The sequence below is a fragment of the Mandrillus leucophaeus genome, unplaced genomic scaffold (genome assembly GCF_000951045.1).
Source record: "Mandrillus leucophaeus isolate KB7577 unplaced genomic scaffold, Mleu.le_1.0 Scaffold221, whole genome shotgun sequence".
Taxonomy (NCBI): domain Eukaryota; kingdom Metazoa; phylum Chordata; class Mammalia; order Primates; family Cercopithecidae; genus Mandrillus; species Mandrillus leucophaeus.
The window spans coordinates 4,163,729-4,176,819 of NW_012102266.1; the positions used below are offsets into that span (position 1 = coordinate 4,163,729).

At 37.7% G+C, this 13,091-nt stretch overlaps 1 long non-coding RNA gene across 1 annotated transcript; it reads left to right on the forward strand.

Moving 5' to 3' along the window:
* Positions 1-353: 353 nt before the first annotated feature.
* On the forward strand, positions 354-12,370 carry LOC105540542. The gene is made up of 3 exons (XR_001006206.1): positions 354-539; positions 5,368-5,531; positions 12,060-12,370. It is a non-coding gene; the product is annotated as an uncharacterized LOC105540542 (long non-coding RNA).
* The last annotated feature ends 721 nt before the right edge of the window (positions 12,371-13,091 follow it).

The window sequence follows — 13,091 nt, forward strand, 5'->3', positions numbered from 1 at the left end:
GACTTTCTAGGAGCTAAGCTGTTGCTTGGCTATCTTTGTGCCATACGTGACTTCTGTTTGAGTTCCAGCGTTAGCCAGAAAGTCTAACATATATTGCCAACCCTCTCCCTGCCCAGAACTCTTATGACTGGCTCTAAGGCAGATCGGGTGTTTATTCCATATCCTTGATGATAAACTGTGATTTTGTTCTGGGGAATGTCCCTTTTCCCATTCAAGTGTATGATCATATTTTCAAGCAATCGCATTTACATTCAGCCTGGAAACTTTCTGTCCAGTTCTCAAGTTCTACCGCCAGCAGCTTGGATACTGCAGAATGCTGATTTAGCTCATAGGCTGCATTGAGCCACATTGCCATGGTAACCAGCAGACAGACCTGAGAGAAGCAAGGCTGCAGAGAAACTGTAGCCATCACCAAACAGTAAATCAAAGGGAAGTGTCTCAGGAGAGATTTCTAATTATCACACATTTGTCCTTGCAGCCAAACCAGGATGCAATGGAAATGGTGCCTTTGGCACTAGCATCTTAGGTCACAAAATCAGGTAAACTTTCCTGGGCTCCTTTGGGAATGCCACAGAGTCTCCTGCTGCCTTAGGTGTATTGAAATAGATTCTTAGATTGACCTTTCCCTTAGAGTTGTCACCAAGTCCTTGGCAGTGATAACTCAAATGCTGTACAGCTTAAGGTATTTTATGGACGGCAAGGCAATTTTAAAAAGTCTCACACCTGTAAGCCGGATATAATAGCTAATAGCATCTGAGATGATTCTGACATCTTAACGAGATTGCCTCTGTTTATTCCTTATTTTATTTTTTGCATTCTCTTTAATATAAGCAAGCTTATTTCAATAATCTTTAATGCAAGTGGAGTACTAACTGATATGTTTATATGCAAATATATGCAAATCATATAGTAAGATAGGGCTCCTAGAGTAACAACTGGTAACATCCATGTTTACTTATAAAGAAAGTGCTCAAGGTTACAAAGCTGTCACGAAAGATTTACTAATAATTTGCTGGGGAAATAGTTGTAGAAATCCTTTTTCTGCTTTTAAATGTGCTGAGATCAAGGCTGTCTGATTCTTGAGACAGGGAGAATGTGATAAATGAAGACACAACATCACACGAATAAAATTCGAATTGCCTGTGCTAAGAGAGTGGCTTTGAACTTCTCCTTGCAGTCGGACCAAGCTGCAAAGGCATCTGCATTCGTAGAGGTCTTTAATGTATCTGTTCTGCATTAATTCATATTTCTGAATGGCATATGCTGGAGGCTGGCCTGAATCACCTTTGTTTTATTAAAGGTGCATTTAAGGTCAACTACCACTAACTGCATTGTTAAATATTGATTTAGCCATTTGAATTAATGTAATTTTCAGTACTTTTTCTACTTAATATACACCAGCACTCCCATGACCCAGTGAGACAGAAGATCAATACGTGGGCACTCAGCTTGTATTGAAGCTGGGGTTGACTGCTTGCTTGTTTTCCTGTGAAGGCCAAAGTGTTCAAGATAATGGGCTACTGGTTTATCTACTTACCTTCTGCAAAACTTGTGAATGCTTTCATCTCTTGCGGGATGTTTTTGACCTATTTAGTGATCAGTGTCTCTCAGAGTTCTGAGCGATTAGGTTTCCCTTGTCGAGGAACAAATGGTAGCAAGAAAGCAAAAACCCAAACCTGAAACATTAAAATAGCCAGGTCGGCACTACATGGATTCACATTTCAAGACTTGAAACAAGCCTTAGGTTACTTTACTCAGCACTTTCATCTTACTGGTGATGAAACTGAGAGTTTAAATGACTTTTCAAACTGCTGGAGCCAGAACTAGAATCTTTGACTTCTAAAGATTCACTTTTCATTGTACTTATTGACTTGTAGTATGTATCATTTATTTTTCTGCAAACTGAGGCAAAGTAAAGGAATTTTGTGACCATATTCATTAAAAATATCATTGTATCAGGCTTAGAGGAGGTTGGTATTAAAATGAAATAGTTTATTTTAGTAGACTCTAAATGGAGACTCCATCCCTATGAGCTGCCAGGAGAATATTGCCTCCTTGGTAAACTCTCAGCTTAGCTCTCTAATCTCTAGATAATACCAACTGGCTTCACTTACTCTGGTTTATTGAGATCAATTGATCTGTAGTTGGTGTACGTTCTTTTCCTGCCTACCCTCCAGTTAAGCCTAGAGGTGCCGGGGCCTGTCTTTGCCACTGTATACAAAAAGTCTGCCTAAGAATGCAGCAGTCTTTTGAGGAAACAGTCAAGAGTCAGAGACCAAGCCCTGGCAATGTGAAGTGTCTGGATTTAGACATGCCTACACTTAGTGATACCCCTGAAAATTTAGATTATGTAAGTGAGTAAATACCCTTATTTGCTTAAACTGTTTTTTTTTTTTCTTAAAAATACAACAAAGAGTCTCAACTTCCTGATGAATACATAAGCTGAGTTGGGTATTTGAGAAATACTTGGATCTTGATGGTGTAGTATCAAGCTTCAAAATCATGGGGTAGTTTCACAAAAATTTCTTACAGCGTTTCTAAATGTGTTACAACAGGCCAGCTAATAGGTCTCAGGTAAACATCTATATCCAAGATCCCTCCTTTCAGTCTGTATCTAGACAAACACATGTACAGTATGACCATTGTAAACTGCCATTTTATATTCAAAGTCATTACATAATGTCAGTGCTTCCAGGGTTCAATAATACCTTAATGATGGTAGGGTATCGTCTTCATTGTAAAAGCTAAAGTTGTCTAAGTTGGTTTTTTTGGTCAAAACTTTCACTTTAGGAAAATTTTTCTGTTCCAAAACTGAAATTGATTATTAAGAAAGGAAAGCACAGAGATTGAAATTACAGACTTTTTAGCCCTGGAAGAATAACCTTGGAGATGGTTCGAGACTCTCAATTTATAGGTAACACTGAGGCCCTGAGGGTTTAGATGACTTGGCCTCAGCTGTACAGCTCCTTTAGCGGTGGAACTGACATTAATACCCCCATCTCCAACTGGAGCACTTTCCTCTGTTCTGACATTCACAGCCTGATGGACTTGCTTGTCTCCTCTTATTTGGTAGCATGCTGGGAGATACTTTCTATCACTGGGCTGCCTGCGGTCAAAAATTTCTAATGTTTAGATGATATAGGACAGTAGCACAATTTACTGACAGCTGTGGAAGTAATTTGGTTTATGTCCACATTTTCTAAGTGCAAGCAAAGGTGTTGTAGCACTCCAGTCCCTGTAGAGCTTACGAATGTAATTAGAAAATAGAAGTTTAAACCAGGCAAAAAGAATTAAATTAAGTGGAACAAACACAATAAACAGAATCAAATCTTTTGTCTCAGCACCTGGTTACAAAATGAGGCCCAGGGATCAATGATGAGAGACACACAGCTTTTAGGTAGTATCTCCACCTGCAAAAGATGGTAGTGGATGCAGATTTGTTCACTCCATTTCTTTGGGCAGTTTTTATTCACATCACATAGACTTCCTCACAAACACTCTGCAGTTATATGCAATTAAATGAACTTATTGACGTAAAGGAGACTTGATATATTAAAAAATATTAAATATTAATGATTTTTGGCTCTATGTATTGGATGTAGTGTTCATGGAGAAAAAGTCTATAAGAACTGTAACATCAAAATTATAAAATGTCTAGATGTGAAGTTCATAAAGCTGAAACTACTTTTTTCTTAAACAAAGGCAGATGCTTTGTGTAGATGGATATCTTTTTCTGTGTTCTAGGCATTTGCTTTCATTTTTGAAACCCTTTTAAGTGCTACATGAGGCACCTGGCCCTGGAGTGAAAAGAGATTAAAAACACCTTGGGGAATCTTAATTCCCTCTAAATCACTTTTTTCTCCCTTAAAAAAAAGAAGTTGGTCTTGAATGAAATATGGAACCTTATCCACCTTGCGAATAATCTACTCTCTTCTCTTGCCCCAGAGTTCCAGGGCTTGCTGACAGATAGGGGGTGATTAAAAATTCTCATCGTGCCCATGTGCCTTGTGCCCTCTCCTTTGTCATTCTGCAGTTGGGTATCAAAGCTGTAGCATCTATGTTCTTTGAAGACTAAGCAGGTTGGACATGCAATTTAGATGAAAAACAATTACTCTGTGTTAGCTTGCTTTTGGCAAGAGTGTATTAAGGCTCATCTCACTGATGGGAAACAAAAGCTGCACTTCATCTTCATGAATTTCAAATGAGGGAGAGAGAGAGAGGAGGAAACAGTTTTCTGGCAGGAGCTTTTCTGCATAACCTTTCTCTGATGAGTGGGTTCCTTTCTTGATAGAATACCCTCAGTATTGGCTTGGATAATAATGTGTTTCTTTCGATGCACAGATGGTGCAAATGATCATGTGGTTCTACTGGTGGGGAGCCTTTGAAACACAAAAAGAGGGCTAAGCAGATGAAGTATATTCTGTGGCGTTTTTTTGAACTTACGAAGGGAAGAGAATTAATAGCCATATTGTACTGGTATCTTTTGTTATAAATGGGTTTGGTTTTGAGAAAACAAGCAAACAAAAGGCAAATTTGCATATTTGTGAATCATCTATGCTTCGAGTGAAATTGAACCTTGAGAAAGAGCACTTTATCTCTATGAGTTCAGTTCAGGTAGTTGCACTACGTCACCAACTTGTGGATAACATGTCACACATTTTTTGTGATGTCAGAATGAGTTCTTGGCCTTGACTGTTGAAGACAGAGCATCTTGAGCCAAATGGGACAGTTGCTGAGTGAGGACACCAAACCTACTCTTAGGAGGCACATATTGCCAACAATATTATCCAGATAAAAAACACAAAAGAAACATCAAAGGCAGTACTGAAAGGGAATAAAGGTCACCCCAGGCCAGCAGGCATCACATATGTCTATAGGAATGTGTGTTAAGGGGAATAAGGCCAGATTTATGGATATGAGACCTGTGCAGTCACTTGAGGCCCTGTGTTCAAAAGGCCTCATGCTTGGTTTGATAAATGGTTTGGCTCTGTGTTCTCACCCAAATTTCACCTCGAGTTGTAATCCCCATGGTACCCTCATATTGAGGAAAGTGACCTGGTGGGAGGTGATTGGATCATGAGGGCAGTTTCCCTTATGCTGTTCTCATGATACTGAGTTCTCACTAGATGTGATGGTTTTATAAGTGTTGGACAGTTCCTCCTCTACATGCTCTTTCTCTCACCTGCCACCATGTAAGATGTGCCTGCTTCCCCTTCCCCCATCATGGTAAGTTTCCTGAGGCCTCTCCAACCATGCAGAATTGTGAGTCAATTAAACCTCTTTTCTTTATAAATTACCCAGTCTTGGGTATTTCTTTACAACAGTGTGAAAATGAACTAATATACTTAACTTGATGCTCTGTTCTAGCTGTCTTGAAATTCTTACTAACTTTTGAACTTGGAACCCTACATCTTCATTTTGTACTAGTCCCCACATATTTTATAGCCAATCTGAAGGAAGAAAGAGAGGTGATGGGGGATGAAGGGTATGGGGAGTGTATGTTATGGTTGCCTGCTGTCAAAGTTCTCCAGGTATGACATTAGAGTATAACTCTCCTACTATAGACAGTAGAGTCAATTGCTCCTTGAGGGCAGGCAGAGTGAATGGTATCTTCTGGAGACAGCTTTGAAAGAAAGGTCGCTTTCCCCCCATGAGCTACGTGTCTCTTCACGTATTCACCTCAGCATGTTATATTCTTAGAGTCAAAACTTGTACCATACCTGAAGTTAATACTATGTGAGTCACTTCAAAATAAGACATGTTTTGTTGACTCGTGGCTAACATGTAGAAAATCTATAATTTTTTTCCTAGAAAGTAAGGCCTAGGTTTCAGTTCAGGCTATGAACAGATTTTTATTTCTGTATATTTGTAGTTTTAAGTTAAATTGCAATTTTCCCTTATAGTCTGTGGTTAAATTCTAATCCCTAAGCTAGTTAATGTTGGGGAGCTGGTAAGATTCTACTAAATTCTTCAACTTTAAATATATCCTATAATGAAAAAGTGGCTCTAGGCTTGATACATATATTGTAGGACATTTATGAGAAGCAATACAGCATAGAGAAAAGGCTTTTATTGAGACAGAATTGGATCCAAGTTCTGGCTCTGCCACTTAAGAGCTCCATGCTGTTAGAAAAGTCATTTCATTGCATTAAGATGGTTTCCTCAATAGTAAAATCAGGATAAGCATATTACTTTTCATGGGTTATGTCAGTATTAAAAGAAATAGCAAATATAAAATGATTAGAATAGTTCATGGCATGTGGTGCAGGTGTTTTTAGAAGTATATGAATTTAGACTGGGCATGGTGGTATGCATCTATAAACCCAGCTCCTTGGGATGTTGAGGAGGGAGGATCACCCGAGCCTAGGCATATGAGGCTGCAGTGAGCTATGATTGTGCCACTCTCCTCCAGTCCAACCTGCATGACAGAGTGAGAACCTGTCTCTAAAAATCAACAGCAACAAAACAGTATGAATTTAGTTATTTGTAGTTACCTGGCTATTATTCACTCTTCTTAATATTAACCTTATTGTGTGGACTAACCTCACTATTCAAAATCCATGTTCAAATGAGATTTCATCCTAAATGCATTTAGAAAAGGAAAACAATCCAGAAAGTGTAAACTAACTTAATTTTTAAGCATATTTATTCATAAAATGTTTATAACTTTTCTATATAAAGTATGTGACTTTTTACCCAATAGGCTTAGAATTAGATCTATATAGGGTGTACATAAAAATTTTTTCAACTCTGAATCTGAATGTTTCCCTTTGTCTTTTATAGCCTCCCAAATGTCCACATAGATAGTATCAGCCCTTAATGCAAATTACAAGAATGTTATTTTAAAATGTAATAAAAAGTGACCAAGCTGACCTAAACCCCACAACAGCATGAATGGCTTTCATTTATCTAGCATTTAGTTCACTCCTAAATGGTAAGTATATCAGTTGTAAGTCCACCGCCATGTGTCTCTCTTAGAGAAGGCCCTATTTCATGGTTAACATCATATTTGTGAAATTGAAACCTCTGCTTTCCATCTTATGAGGGAGGCCCTCTGTGTTGGGGGTTGGGGTAGGGTTTAAAAACATAGGATGTTTATAAATTCCTGATGAAACTTTAAAATGTAAATACAGTATATGAAAAAAACTTGTAAACATCTCTTGCAAACCTATTTTGTAGAGTTTTTAATACTATACAATTCAAAAATCTAGACCAGCACAACTACCATCTTTGGTGATGCATTGTTCATTCTGATTTTCCAAGCCATTGAGAACATTCTGCACTTGGTGCTGAGTGATTTCATGAACTGCCATCTGTGAACACAATCCTAAATTTATTCACTGTGTGGTTTTGATGAGGAGGCAGGTTTTTGTAGGACCTGTTTTTTTTTTTTTTTTTTAAGTCTGAGTGGGTTTTGAGAATGCAGCCAAGTAATTCATCCCAGTCTACTCATATTTTCTTAAAAGGATATCATGGACGAACCATTAACCCTTTGAAATAAAATCACCCAGGAAGAAAACATGATAAAAAAATAATGAAATTGTTATAATTTAGGGAAAAACTTCATAACATCTCAAAGTAACACCACATAAACTGTGTATATATTTTACAAAAAGAATCGGTTACACTTCCCTGACAGCAGATATTGAGTAAAATCAACATTAATATTAAAAACTTTCTATTAAAATTTCAAATTGTGTACTTTCATAAAATCACCTTATGTATATATCTACATACTGTCATCTTTAAACTTATACACATTTCACATTGCTGCATAGATCTAGTAAATGCGTTTTCTGCCTTCCAAGGGACATGCATTTTTAAATGAATAAATCACTTAAATGAGTCAAAGGATTGGTACGCTGTATTAACAGAAGGAAACTTCTATCACTTTTAGAAAATATCTAAGCTCTCTTTCAGAGACCTCCTTTCCCTCTAAATTCCTGGTTAAACTAAGAGAACAAAATCCAAAGTCAATGAAATTTTTACTAGAATAGTTCTAATTTTAATATGGTATTTGGTTGTAGTGGTAAGGAGGAGCAGTTTAAGAGAATACTGTTTTCTTTCCATAATTCTTTGAAGTTATTTATTTCTTTACCTAACATTTTTACACTAGAAATTTTTGATTAGCTATAATATACTTTCATCACACCATTTTATGACTTTTGAAAAAATGAAGTTATAATAAGTAATATTGAGTGACTTGCATTAGGGTGGCCACTGTGGATGGACCCTTGGTGGCAGGGGGAATATGATTCAGAAAAAAAAAGTCTGCGTCACAGTAAAAAAAAAATATAGGTTTGGGGCCTGCTGACTTTCTTCAGCATCATGTTGCTCTAGAGCAATTGTATATATACAATTCTTTCTCAGACTACATGACTATAACACCAAAAGCAACGGCAACAAAAGCCAGGATTGACAAATGGAATCTAATTAAACCGAAGAGTTTCTGCACAGCAAAAGAAACTATCATCAGAGTGAACAGGCAACCTACAGAATGGGAGAACATTTTGCAATCTATCCATCTGACAAAGGGCTAACATCCAGAATCTACAAAGAACTTAAACAAATTTATAAGAAAACCACATCAAAAGGTGGGCAAAGGATATGAATGGACACTTATCAAAAGAAGACATTTATGCGGCCAAGAAGCATATGAAAAGCTCATCACCACTGGTCATTAGAGAAATTCAAATCAAAACCGCAGTGAGATACCATCTCACGCCAGTTAGAATGGTGATCATGAAAAAGTCAGGAAACAACAGATGCTGGAGAGGATGTGGAGAAATGGGAACGCTTTTACACTGTTGGTGGGAGTGTAAATTAGTTCAGCCATTGTGGAAGACAGTGTGGTGATTCTTCAAGGATCTAGAACCAGAAATACCATTTGACCCAGCAATTCCATTACTTCAGTATATACCCAAAGGAATATAAATCATTCTACAATAGGCACATGCACATGTATGTTTATTGCAGCAATATTCAGAATAACAAAGACTTGGAATGAACCCAAATGCCCATCAATGATAGACTGGATAAAGAAAATGTGGCACATACACACCATGGAATACTATACAGCCATAAAAAAGGATGAATTCATATCCTTTGCAGGGACATGGATGAAGCTGGAGACCATGATTCTCAGCAAACTAACACAAGAACAGAAAACCAAATGCTGCATCATGTTCTCACTCATAAGTGGGAGCTGAACAATGAGAACACATGGACACAGGGAGGGGAACATCACACACTGGGGCCTGTCGGAGGGGTATGGGGCTACGGGAGGGATAGCATTAGGAGAAATACCTAATGTAGATGATGGGTTGATGGGTGCAGCAGACCACCATAGCATGTGTATACCTATGTAACAAACCTGCATATTCTGCAAATGTCTCCCAGAACTTAAAGTGTAATACATTTCTTTGTCTTAGTTTCTTAATCTGAAAAGGTGGTTGTTTAGATTGGAAGTGATGTGCAAAGCACCCAGTACACTAGATAGAATGATATAGTTGATGGCTAACAACACTAATTACAGACAGGTATATGCTGAACCCTTCAGACTTCCTATTCTGCACACAGGTTGCAGAAAGCCAGAGTACTCAAAAACTTATGAAGTGCCCTTGAACTCCTTTCTACAGAGTGGGCTGTGAAAATCTACAGTAACATACATCCTTATGCCACAGAAAATAGAGTTGTGCTCAAAAATAGCCTTTTGACCTTTCTTTGGTTTTGCTTATAACAGAAAATAATGGATTTTTTTTTTTTTTTTTTTTAGGTCTTGGAATACAGCATCATGCTAAAATGAAGTAGTTATCTTTACCAATAAATATGAATATTGTCCTTTTTTAGAAGGGTATTTTCCACTTATATTCCTTACATTATAAATATATAAAATCTAGTCATGTTTTATTGCTTGAAATCAAGACTTTGTTTAGCTTAAATGAACAGAACTTCCAGTGCTGCCATTCTCAAATGCAGTGTTTTCTTTTTGGTGGTGAATTCAGAATTTCTCTGTACTTAAAAATTAAAACACATGTGGCATTTTTTCCTTAAAAGCAGTTCAGTGATCTATTTCTATTTTAGATTATCCCAAATTTCTACTTAAGAACTATGAATTTTAATAATCAGCAATCAGGTCTTTCTACGCATCAGGCTGTTGGCTGTAATTAAACAAAATGCCTGGAGTTTTCCAGTTGGATGGATATGACAATGAATCAGTGATCAAAAATTGTTGTCGAATGAAACAATACCAATAGGGGCCATCTGTGTTTGCTCAGAACTCATATGATTCTGGCATGTATCTACTTTTCTATAAATCTTGAGCTTCAAAGAGGCTGAAAATTCTTTTTGTAATGATTTTTCCTGGTTGATTTTGCTTAATAAAACTAATGTACAGTTGTTGAGAATGAACACAGAGAAGGGCATTGGGAACATGTGGCTTTTGTCTAATTTCCAGGACAAGAGGCTAGTACCTTTGAAAACAAAATCAATTCTGAAAATGATATGGAACATATGCTAGAGTAATTTTAGAGTCTGCATTCATCTTCACCATGAAATCCTAGAAACTTTGAGAGTATTCACTGGAAATACAGAAATCCTTTTTGGTTCTGACACATTTCTTCTTCTTTCAATAAAAACCAGACCTGGGCTGGTGCCAGCATTAAGCCCTGGGGCAGCTGGAATGAAGCTGACACCAGGTGAAGTTCCACGATCTATCATACCAGCTACACAGGGAACTTAAATACTTCACCCCCAACATTTTGACACAATGCAATTATTTTGTTTTTGACAGACAGCATTTGTTTGTTTGAAAAGGTTATTGCTAAAAGTACCATCTTCAGATAAATGTACTCAGATTTGTATTTTAGATGTATTTCACAGCTGCACTTTTATAAATAGGTCGAAAAATAGCTAGATACTGATTTATGTTTGACAGCTCATTTTAGTGGTATTCAGAATTTCTGCAACGATACTTTGGCTTGTTCCCTTGAGTCTTCACAGCTCATGAAAACTCCAAACAGCATTAAAGGCACAAAAAAAATCTTTAATATGATATGTTCAAACCTCAGTGGATTATCTTGCTCCAGATTTTCCAAACTAGCTTCAGTTTGGAACCATTTCCTTCAATTCTTTGTTTGAACAATTATTGCAGTTGGCTGAATATGTTCAGTGAATAATGAAAGGCTTGCTCCGTGTTAATTTAGACAAGAAAATGGGCCAGGTGTAGTGGCTTATGCCTGTAATCCTAGCACTTTGGGAGGCCAAAAGTGGGAGGATCCCTTGAGCCCAGGGGTTTGAGTCCAGCCTGGGCAACATACAGAGACTCTGTCTCTAAAAAATAAAAAAGCCAGGCATGGTGACACCACACCTGTAGTCCCAGCTTACTTGGGAGGCTGAGATGGGAGAATTGCTTGAGCCCCGGAGGTGGAGGCTGCAGTGAGCTGTGCTTGCACCATTGCACTCCAGCCTGAGTGACCAAGCAAGACTGCCTCAAACAAACAAACAAAAATTGCCCAGGCCAAAGTGCCGTATCTGTGGATAAGTGTGCTTTTTATATATTGGTTTTTCCTGTTGGTAAAAAACCGTGGATTCTGGAACCTGACTGCCTGTCTTCCAAATGGGCTCTGAAGGGAATGTTGCATATGTTTCCAAACTTCTTGTTTCAGTTTCCTCATCTGTACATTTTGGACACTAACAGTGTATCCACTTCATGGTGAGTTATGAGGATTAAGCAGGTTAATACACATGGAAAATGTAGAAATGCTTGGCTTATGGGGGATCTGCAATTATATATGTATATATGTATACATATATGTATATGTTTGTATCTATACCTAGATGTGTATGTATTATATAAACTAGTACAAATAGTAACTGATGATAATCTTTCATCTTATTCCTGCTTCCATCATTGATTATGTGAAAATTGTACTACCAAATGTGTTGAGTAGCTTATGAAATAACTGAACTAGACTCTATCAAAGATATAAAGAAAATACATGTAGCTGTTTTGAAAAAAATTATCATAAATTCTCATTTGATCCTCAAATATTTTCAAGGTCCAGAGAGGATTTAAGTTGCTGGAATAATCCACCCAGTCTTTCAGATGTGATTATGTAATTGATGGGATCTGGATATCACTGATCACAAAACACAATAAAGGACCTAAGGCAACATCTTTGTACTTTCTCCAGGTGGGGAAAATGTTTTTGTTCTACTTGGTAAATGGCCTCTCCAGTGTTTCTTGGAGACCTCAATAAATGATTATTTGCCAGCATTCCATCACATGCCAAATGTTTTACTCTCATTTCCCTGAGGTTCTGGTCTGTCAGCACTTGTTCTGAAGCTGAGTACAGACATGGCATAGGTAAAGTGCACAGTGAAGATTGCTGCAGGAAAGTCTGAAGCCCTTCCCTCTTGAAGATGAAAAATCTTCTGGCCTCACCCCCACCCCTCCAGATCTTAAGACTGACTCTCATTTGAAGATTTGTGTTTTGCTTTACTTTCCTCTGTGAGTGCTCAGCACAGAGCAGTATCTACTTTTCCTGTTTTACGTTTTTCATTTTAAAGATCCAATTACCTCAAGTCCTTTTCTTGAATATTGCAGTGGGCCTGCTGACCTAATAATTCTCTCACCTCCAATTTCCATCATCATCTGTACTTGAAGCTGCATCACACATACACCCACCTGAATGTATGAGATTCCCCCGCCGCAGGAAGAAATGGCTCATATCATTTGAGAGCCTAGTCTCAAGGGCATCATCAATGCTGTTTCCTCATGTTCAATGGCATTTTCTGGTGTGTCGTATTAGATTTAGTTACGGTATCACCAACTACAGTAGTGCAGCCACTCTGCTCTTCGGAAATGCTGAAACAGGCACAGCTTGGAGGTGCTAGGAAAGTCCATTGCTCAGTGAGTTTAAAGGTTCAAAAGTTTGGAAGCTTTTCTAAGTTCATTCCTTTATCATTCTCTGTGGCTGCTAGAGCTAGCCAGTGGTTATATGTTTTTTTTTTTTTTTTTTTTAATTTGATGTAGTATTGTCAAATCTCTGATAAATTTACATTTCCTTTTTCTTGGGGATTTGGCAATG